The sequence below is a fragment of the Palaemon carinicauda genome, chromosome 35, assembly GCF_036898095.1.
Source record: "Palaemon carinicauda isolate YSFRI2023 chromosome 35, ASM3689809v2, whole genome shotgun sequence".
In the NCBI taxonomy this organism is placed as follows: domain Eukaryota; kingdom Metazoa; phylum Arthropoda; class Malacostraca; order Decapoda; family Palaemonidae; genus Palaemon; species Palaemon carinicauda.
Window position 1 is genome coordinate 22367302 of NC_090759.1, and position 6897 is coordinate 22374198.

Here is a 6897-nt window from a genome sequence, read left to right on the forward strand (position 1 = left end):
CATTCCCGATTCATTTCAGATGTCTTTTGCTGCCACATCAACCATGCCTGTGACCAACTACAGTCGAGCAATTCACTACATAGTTTAACAGATGCATAAGGGGTTTTAACTAAAAATGCTTATAGTGTTAGGCTTGTCTCAGGAGAATGCCATAATCACTAGAGCTCAAGAAATCAGTATATTTTCTGTAGACTATTTCATTCTAATTGTTTCATTTTTTATTTTTTACTTTTTTGCATCTTCTGGTTTCGAAGACGAAATATACCTCGTTTGTAGGATTCACAATATAAAACATAATGAATAAGAGCAAAAGGCTGACTTACTGTTGAAAAGGAAAATCATTTGAATTAACGTTGAAAACATGTGCATTAAGATCTTCAAGGTGAAAAATCAAATGAATTAAAAGTCTTAAGCAGCATATTACATAGAACTTATATATATTTATTATAAATGCACAAGTACGTGTATATATATATATATATATATATATATATATATATATATATATATATGTATATATATATGTATATATATATGTATATATATGTATATATATATATATATATATATATATATATATATATATATATATATATATATGAGAAGCGTTTATATTATAGATTTTAAAAAAGGCAAAGTAACGAACAGTCAGGTCTGCTATGGGGAGTTTTTACTTGTTGGTAGACAGAATTTGTGTTTGTTCTTTTATAGCTTTCACTCGTTTGTATTATATCTGGCTAGTATATGAAAGAAATGAGTGCTTTTAGGATGATGGCTTAAGTGGAATTGTTTTTGACTTGGTTCAAGGGATTGTTAGGAGTGATTGGTCAGTCTGATTTACTACCCAAGTGTTCGAAAACGTGCACCGGAAAGTGACTATTTGATATGCTTGTACAAGTTATATATATATATATATATATATATATATATATATATATATATATATATATATGTATGTATATATATATATATATATATATATAATATATATGTATGTATATATATATATATATATATATATATACATATATATATATATATATATATATATATATATCGGCCATCAACTACACTTTCAGTTACGAATTATAGGTGGCACTGGTCATTGGGTTTATAAAATATTAGTATGATATTTGGAAATAATTATATTGACTATGGACTAGTATTTTCTTCAAAAAATTTTCAAGTCCTTTTTAAACGCGTAAGAAAAACTAGTTTTACTGTTAGGATTGGAAACAATCGATGACAAAACATTAATTGAAAATACATCATCTGTAAATTAGTCAATCAAAATTGATTCAGCTTTTAATGCTTTCTAAAGTAACAATCTTAGTGTCAGATAAATGATTTTCTACACTTCCCAGAAATGGCTCTTTAGATAGAAATTACTTGGTATTGTATGCAAAAATAATGACAATCCTTTTTGGACCCTTGCCAAAATCAGAATTGGGCTGAATAAAAATTTGTATGTGTATTCTCTTCTTGTTTGTTCGTGTTAACTGTATAACTGCACTCCTTAAGATGTTCTATTTGAATTATTATTTTGATTCACTATGAACTATAATTTCATAGACAAATGAATTAATCTGATGTTTCCCTGGTTCACACAAGGTGTCCATGATATATCAGAAACAGCCACAACTGTGATTAGTTTATATTTGAGAAAGAAGATGGAAATGGCTCGACGGATGAATCCTGAAAGAAACGAACAAATTATTATTATTATTATTATTATTATTATTATTATTATTATTATTATTATTATTGATTGATTGATTGCTAAGCTACAACCCTAGTTGGATAAGCAGAATGCTATAAGCCTAGGGGCTCCAACAGGGAAAATTGCCCAGTTTGAATTGTACTTTGAATTTTGAGTGTCCTTCTCCTAGTAGAGGTGCTTACCATAACTAAAGAGTCCCTTCTACCCTTACCAAGAGGAAAGTGGCCACTGAACAATTACATTGCAGTAACCCCTGGGGTGAAAAAGAAATGTTTGGTAATCTCAGTGTTGACAGGTATACGAGGACAGAGGAGAATATGTAAAGATTAGGCCAGACTATTTGGTGTGTGTGTGTGTGTGTGTGTGTGTGTGTGTGTGTAGGCAAAGGGAAAATGAACCGTAACCAGAGAGAAGGATCCATTGCATTACTGTCTGTCCAAGCGAAGGACCCCTTAACTCTCTAGCGGTAGGATCTCAACGGGTGGCTGGTGCTAGTGCAATTCATACTTATTTGATGATGGATACAGACTAGATATTTTATATTTTGAGTTTTCCCTTATTTCAGAAATAGATCATGGAGGTTTTAAAAATTTCCTTAATTTAAGTAAAAGAGCATGAATATTTCGAAAGCCATAATTGTTTCTGTAATAAGAATTACATTTTTAAACGTATTCCCTTTTTTCATAAGTAGGTTGGATATGCATTTATTATTCTTTTTCTTCAATGTCAATAACTGTATGACGTATTGACCTTGTGGTGCTTTGATAGATTCTATTTTTGTTACTGAAAGGTAATTAGGAGGTCTTGTATTTTCAAGAGAGAAACATTTGAACAGATAATTAAGGAATAGCAATAATAGTGAATTAAAGGATTTGATGGGGTGAGAAAGCTAATAGCAATGAATAAAACAACGAACATATAAACTAATAAACAAGAACGTAGAATATGACAGTGAAAAATGATGATACAAATAGAGAAGGAAAGAAGAATACAAATAGGAAATATAAAAAAACCATACCAACACAGCGTTAGTAAAACCGCCATGATTCACAGTGAACGTTCAAAGGGACATTTTCAAGATGATGAAGGCCGTGATAGGGATCTTTCAACCGAGGCGTGAAGGTGAGGGATGGCCTACCTGAGTGATCTTATTCTCATGCCGTCCTAAGGGGAAAAGACGCAGTTAAAAGTAGTGGGACAGATACTGAAGAGGGGAGACGAGGGGCCGGGTCGCTCAAGATGGAGAGAGGGGCGATGGCAGATGACGGATGGAAACAGAGGACCAAGATTTGTTTCCGTCATAAAAAATGCTGGACCGGGAAGGGTGCTACCGTGGGATGCAAATTTGGTCTAGACGATATTTTTAAAGTTTTTTTTTTTCTCTTTGTTTTCTTGTATGTAAAAATAGTAATAAACAATGTGTTAAAATATTGAAAGAAAAATCAGTAATCGGTAAAAAAAAAGTTTCACTTTCAATTATTTCATATAATGTTTATTACTTATTTTGTAAACAAGCATACAAAAAGAAAAAAAAATAAAGAAAACTGCGTCTTCTAAACCCACACATTTTAATGATACACATTTGATGTTTATCTGAAAAGTTTTTAATAATGAATCTTTTGTACAGTAAACTAAATAGTTTAGAAGAAATTAAGAATACTGAATAAATGTAGCTTGTTATGCGATTCAGATTGTATACGTTACCAATGCTTTGATAAAAATTGATACATTGCCATATATTAATTAATGAAAAAACCATACATCCGTTCTTTCATCCTTTTATTCAACCAAAATTCAATCATTTCGTCGTCCTAGCTTAATTCCAATTCAAAGCAAACAAAAAATTTATTTTGAATCTATTCACATATATGAAATACGCCGTTTTTCCTATCAATGAAACAGGAAGGGTCAGACCTAGAGGAAAATTCTTGAAGTTTAGAAGCCTTTCCCCTAAAAACGTGTGAGACAGGTTCTATTTCTCTCTAGCTGTAGTGGTCCGAAAAGGAGTAGAAAATACTTGCAATTTTTCCTATCGTTTTCAATCTGTTACTAGTATAGCTCTCCCCTTTCTCACTTAAAAATGGAATAAAATCCTTACTGCCACAGTAACTTCGTATTATAATCTTTATGCGCAGCAGGTTTTTTTAGACCCCCCCCCTCTCTCTCTCTCTCTCTCTCTCTCTCTCTCTCTCTCTCTCTCTCTCTCTCTCTCTCTCTCTCTCTCTGACGTTAGTTGTAGAAGGAAAGCAATTAAACCAATATCTTTGATTTTGAATCAACTTCTGATTGATTCTTTCATAAAGTTATTCGAGAAATCTTACCTAATTTGAATATTAAGGCTTTAAGTGTTGTATTCGTTAATTCAATTTCATCCAGTGATATCTGTTGTAATATTTTTGATAAAACCGCATGGATGAATTTGTTTGCAAGGAGCTTTAGCATATGTATAAATTTTTTTATAAAACCTAAACCGATCTTGCTTCGAACGTTCCCAATAATGTGATTATATAGAATTTATGTAGATCCGTGTTCACTAGATGTAAAAAAACCTGTTTTGTATCTATGTATATATATATATATATATATATATATATATATATATATATATATATATATATTAAAAATACTCTGCCATGGAATCTCAGACCCATAGGGAATTCCTTTAAGGATAAATAATTCTGCCCTGCCAAGTATTAGAACCTCAGTGCCGATAGAAATCATTGCAAACAGTAGATACCACATTGATATTTTCCCGATTTTTGTCTTCGGGATTAGTGCAATGCGTCATAGCAAGACGTGCCATTTCGGTTTTATGCAACGTAAAGCATTGTTTCCACCTTGTTCATGCACTACACGTGCATCACCATGACACTTCCACGATTTTCGTCTTCACACACAGTTTAGATGGGTAAAATGGCACGAAAGTTTATGCGTGCCAATTTTTTTAATATTTCAAAATTCTTTCTAAAGCCATTTTGACACTCACGATTTTCGTTTCCGCAGTGTCGTGCAATTTGTGCGTCAGATATTAAAGTCTTAGTGAGGAGTGTATGAACGGTAAAATTGTCCCAAAATATGGTAAAATGGCACGAAAATTTATGCGTTCACACTCACACTGCACGAAGCCTTCAATCATTGACAAGATGCATAGGGGGCATTGCTGAAACGAAGTCGTGAAAGTGTGTAAGTAACTTAAGAACCTCCGCATCCTTCACACACACTATACAAAGACTTTGATGATTGATAAATGATAGTTTGCAAGTCTTAAGACACCATGACCTATGCACGATTTCGGTTTCCCACAATGCCAGGCCAGGCAATGCATCCTGTCAGTGATTAAAGTCGTCAGTTGCGGTGTGTAAAGGGTGCAGCGGCGAGTAGAGAGCATTTGGAAATGTTTAAAAAAGTTGGCAATTACTGTTCATGAATCTTCATGCCATGTTCTTTCCTGTGGAATGTACCAACCGTGTGTCACACGATCGTACATAGTTCATTTTGTGTATATATTATGCTTGTATCTTCTCTCTTCCCTCGCACTAAAAAGAACCAGAATAAACATGTCTGCCTTTCTCATCTGTAACGGTGTCTGTTTTTTAACATGAAATTTCTTGTTGCTTTGAGCTTTTGTATATAAAGGAGAGTGTTCTATAATAAATTCACTCAGTTGCCTTTATACTGTCTTTGAGTCACAACCTTCTCTCGGCCCGCCACAGGAAGTTCGGTGCGAGCACTGCCGACAGTGTGTCAATGAGTGCCAGTACTTGATATAACCAATGCGTAAACAAGTAGTTCCATTGCGTCTCAATGCGGCCAATTTTTAGCAACACATTACATAGACAGTGTAAAACGTGTGCAGTGCACGAACAGGGCACAAACAATGCTTCACTCTGCGTACCGCATAAATGGCACGTCTTTCCAAGATGTATTGCGCAAGTTGTAGAAAAAAATATAATGCAAGTATCAAGGGGGCTTTCCAATTTACACCCATTACTTTCGGCACTGAGTTTGAAATCCTTGGCAGGGCAGAAATTTCCTTATGGGTCTCAGATCCCATCGCTGTGGGTCTGAGATCTCATGGAAGAGCGAACTCGATATCAAAGTCTTATTTAAACAAAAAATTAAATCATAAGTGTTAATGATAGAATTATATATATATATATATATATATATATATATATATATATATATATATATATATATATATATATATACTAAAATTTAAATCACGAGTATTAATGATAAAATTGTGTTTATATATATATATATATATATATATATATATATATATATATGTGTGTGTGTGTGTGTGTGTGTGTGTGTGTGACAAGCGTAAGTAGTAGTAGTAGTAGTAGTATTAGTATTAGGAGAATGATATAAGCGTTTTCCCTACTTTTGTTATTATTTCAATGATGTTTTTTTTCTTTCAGGTATGTTCTACTGTCCAGTTGTCGATAGAGTGAGTACTTCGAATAGAATTATACTTTCCTTTTGGGGATAGGTAAATATAGAAATTTTTCATACACAAATCTGCGTCGTGTGAATGTACAAGGTTAACGTAATATTTGTTTCAGTGGACATTTAAAAATCTTATCTCGAACGTTTCTGTTAGAATGTTTGCCCTTAAAAAAAAAACAAATGAAATCGAGAATGTTCGTCAATGACTTAACAATAATTTATGTGTTGCTTAATTTCCAGCAATGGACTAATCTGGCTAGCTGTATTTCTATTATATGTTCTCTTTCTCACGACTATATTTCAAGAATAGAAATTGCAAGATAGATTAACAGATTGATTTCCGCCTTTGTACAAATCTTTATATTTCAAATACATTGTAGATTTCTTTCTGATACTGAGGGTTTAGAAATCCTTCAAGACATTTTTTTTTTTTCACCTTGTCTGGAGTCTCGACTCCGTAATGACATACTTACCCTCCTCTCAAGGAACATTTTGACCCAAGTGCCTGGGCTTCGATTGTAAACACCAAACTTTCTTAAAAGCATTTCACTTTTTATGTTAGTAGATCTTTCTATTATAACTGACTTTGAATAAGTGTTGTAAGTGGCGTTATTACCTATTATATTGTTGATATTGGGCGTGTTGAAGTCAAATATTTGAGGCTGATTTTGTTTTTCAGGTTTTATCGAAGTATTGTTGTTATTTATATTTTTGGGTCTAAT

At 32.8% G+C, this 6897-nt stretch overlaps 1 long non-coding RNA gene across 1 annotated transcript in view; it reads left to right on the top strand.

Annotated features, from left to right (window-relative positions):
• The window catches only part of LOC137627405 (uncharacterized), a 907682-nt gene extending 901352 nt beyond the window's left edge, over positions 1-6330 (top strand). Inside the window, exon 5 of the long non-coding RNA XR_011041153.1 lies at positions 6148-6330. This is a non-coding gene — a long non-coding RNA (uncharacterized lncRNA). The remainder of the gene's footprint in view (positions 1-6147) is intronic.
• The last annotated feature ends 567 nt before the right edge of the window (positions 6331-6897 follow it).